Source organism: Antechinus flavipes, chromosome 4, assembly GCF_016432865.1.
Source record: "Antechinus flavipes isolate AdamAnt ecotype Samford, QLD, Australia chromosome 4, AdamAnt_v2, whole genome shotgun sequence".
Classification (NCBI taxonomy): domain Eukaryota; kingdom Metazoa; phylum Chordata; class Mammalia; order Dasyuromorphia; family Dasyuridae; genus Antechinus; species Antechinus flavipes.
In genome coordinates this window covers 192,953,696-192,957,022 of record NC_067401.1, presented here as the reverse complement: position 1 = coordinate 192,957,022, position 3,327 = coordinate 192,953,696, and the positions used below count along the sequence as shown (strand labels likewise).

Sequence of the window (3,327 nt, the reverse complement as noted above, 5' to 3'; positions counted from 1 at the left end):
GGCTTCAATTTAAGATGACATCACTGAATATGGTCCATTTTTTCACTATTCTGGTGGTGGTCATCACAGCATTACCTGATTTGTGACTTTTGTCTTGATATGCTTCTTTCTCAACAAGAATATTTTGCGTAGTAGATTTAAAGCTTATCAAAGTTGAAGTTAACAGAGTCTAGCTTATTTCCATAATAGTCTCTAGTCACCCTTTTAAAGCATGGTTATCATTCCCATGTATGTTAAGTAATATAATTTTTTAAAAGCTGCATTCAATTGATACTCAATCCACATAAATTCAAATTCTATTCTATTGACAATTCATACACAGGGAAAATGTACAACACTTATGTGATTATTTTATTCTTCAACTTTCCCCTTCTTCCACAAGTCACCTTAGGTACACTACATTCAGCTAGTGTGAAAACTCAAGTTTTAACTGTCTAAATTATACTCACACCCTTAAACTTTATTACCAAGTTGTGACCATCTAATAGTAGCACAAAGTTTCAACCTGCCCAGCCCCTATCTTTAATTTGTGAAATGTACGACTCAGATGTTATTTTACTGATGTCTGAAATATGTTTTAAAAACAACTAGTCATAAAAATGTGAAGACCATTTAAATAGTAACATGGTATACATCTACCACAGACCTCACAAAACAGGTTTTAAAATGCTTATTGTAAACAAGGGATAAAGCTCACTTGCTTAGATATTTGAAATACAACTTTATTATGATCTAAACGAAAAAAGGAACGGGAATGACAGTAACAAACAAGATTCACCACTGAATATTGTGATGGGACCGCAGCAGTCTTATATTTGAAACTCAAGGGGACGTAATTGTGGTCCAAAACAGCTAAATATGCAGGTCCAAAATATGAATTATATTTTTTAAACTGCCAAATTCACTCCGAAGCCCATTCATCTCCTTCAGCATCCCAAAGATTAAGCACATGCTCTGCTCAGCTATATAATAAAGTGGCAAACACGCTACACCACTGACATCACAGGACAGTTGCTTATAAAACCAGACCTCTGACTCTAGCTTCATTCCCTGACAGGTCATCATCTTCATCAGGGAGCGCAGTTGTCTGAGCATCTGTAAGTCCTGCTCATACTGTGCTGCCAGTGCTGGGTCCGTGACAACATCTGGAGGTGCAAGAACAGGCATGGCAACAAACTCCAAGTTGGGTCGCCAAGAAGTTTTCTAGCAAGCCGAAGGAAGGGCTTCTCAAAGTTGTAGTTACTTTTGGCTGAAATATCATAGTACTGGAGATTCTTCTTCTTGTGGAAGACAATTGATTTCGCCTTGACTTTTCTGTCCTTAATATCCACTTTGTTGCCACACAACACTAGAGAGATATTTTCACATACTCGTACCAGATCTCTACGCCAGTTAGGTACATTCTTGTAAGTAACTCTTGATATTACATCAAACATTATAATGGCACATTGAGCTTGGAGGTAATAACCATCTCTCAGACCACCAAATTTCTCTTGGCCGGCTGTATCCCATACGTTGAATTTAATAGGACCTCTGCTAGTATGGAACACGAGAGGATGGACTTCAATGCCCAAGGTGGCTACATACTTCTTCTCAAATTCACCAGTCAAGTGACATTTTACAAATGTGGTTTTTCCAGTACCTCCACCACCAACTAATACAAGTTTGAACGCACTTGGGCTTCTCCTTGGGCAGCCATCGTGATGGTTCTTTACCGTGCTCTTATGCTCAGTCTCTGTACCACCACCACTAGCATGGGCCGAGTATGCTGATTTTAGACAAGTCTGGAAAAACTTATATGAACTCATGCTGAGTGAAGTGAGCAGAACCAAGAGAACATTGTATACAGTTCAAAAATGATGTGACCAACTAGGATGGACTTGACTCTTTTCAACAATGTGGTGATTCATGACAATTTCTATAGACTTAGGATGGAAAATGCCATCCATATCCAGAGAGAGAACTATGAAGATTGAATATGTATCAAAGCATACATAGTATTTCTGTCTTTTGCTGTTGTTGTTGTTATTTGCTTGTTTTTTCTTCCTCATGCTTTTTTCCCTTTTGATCTGATTTTTCTTATATAACATGACAAATATGGAAATATATATATGTTTATATATATATAAATACTGCACATATTTAACCTATATCAGATTGTTGCTGTTTTGGGGATGAAGAGGAGCAGGAGAGGAAGAAAAGGAAGTTTGGAACACAAAGTTTAAAAAAAATGAATGTTGCAAACTATCTTTTACATATATTTGGTAGAATAAAATACTATTTTAAAAAAAGAATTCAATTCATTGTGATGAATATGTATTACTGTATGCAAAGCACTGAGCTAAGTGTTGATAGAACAAAGTTTGGATAAGATATGGCCTCCTGTGTGTATGTAGCTGTATCTGTATATATGTGCATATAGTGCTGAGGTACAGGTCAAAAGTGATCGAAGTTTGATTTTCCACCAAGTGGAGGGATCAGGAGATGCTTCCTAAAATAGGGGTGTGGTATTTAAATTGGGCTTTAAGGGACAAATAGGGATTAAATGAGTAGAGGCAAAGTCTCTCATCCTCTCTGTACTTAAACTTCCTCATTTACAAAATGAGGGGGTTGAAGTTAATGGCCTAGAAGGTCTCTTCCAGCTTTAAACCTGTGATCTACTTGCTTTGCAATCCTTTCATTGGCTTTTCTGTTACTCAAACTTTGTGTGTGTATGTAAACAATTTTTTTTTTTTAAATAGAGGCAGTTGGGATGAAGTACTTACCTGAGGTCACACAGTAAGTATATAAAGCTGAATTTGTTGAATTTGAACTCAGGTCCAGGGCCCGTGTTCTATCCACTGCCCCACCTTGAAGTGCTATGAGGACATCTTTTTCTTTTCTTTTCTTTTCTTTTTTTCTTCTAGGGCCACTGCTCCACCTAGCTACCCGTAAGGACTTTTTCATTATTTTTTCTTTTTAAAAAATATTTATTAATTTTTGACATTTACTTTTATAAGATTTTTATTTCCATTTTTTTCTCCCTCCCTCTCCTTCCCACTGCCCAGGAGAGCAAGCAATCTAATATAGGTAATACTTGTACAATCACATTAAATGTATTTCTACATTAGTGATGAAGTGAACATGACTCAGAACAAAAGAGAAAAACCACAAGAAAGAAAAAAAACAATAAAATGAAAATAATATGCTTCAAGTTGCAATTAGACCTCATAGTTCTTTCTCTGGATGTGGATAGCATTTTCCATATTTTAGATTTGGAGGACACTTTTCTTGAGAAGTTCATTTGGGAAGGAAAGAAAAGAAATGGGATGGTAACTATATGATAAA

The 3,327-nt window shown here is 36.3% G+C and overlaps 1 pseudogene; it reads right to left on the bottom strand.

Annotated features, from left to right (window-relative positions):
* Window positions 1–1,015: 1,015 nt before the first annotated feature.
* On the bottom strand, window positions 1,016–1,699 carry LOC127561432 (GTP-binding nuclear protein Ran-like; annotated as a pseudogene).
* Between the last annotated feature and the right edge of the window lie 1,628 nt (window positions 1,700–3,327).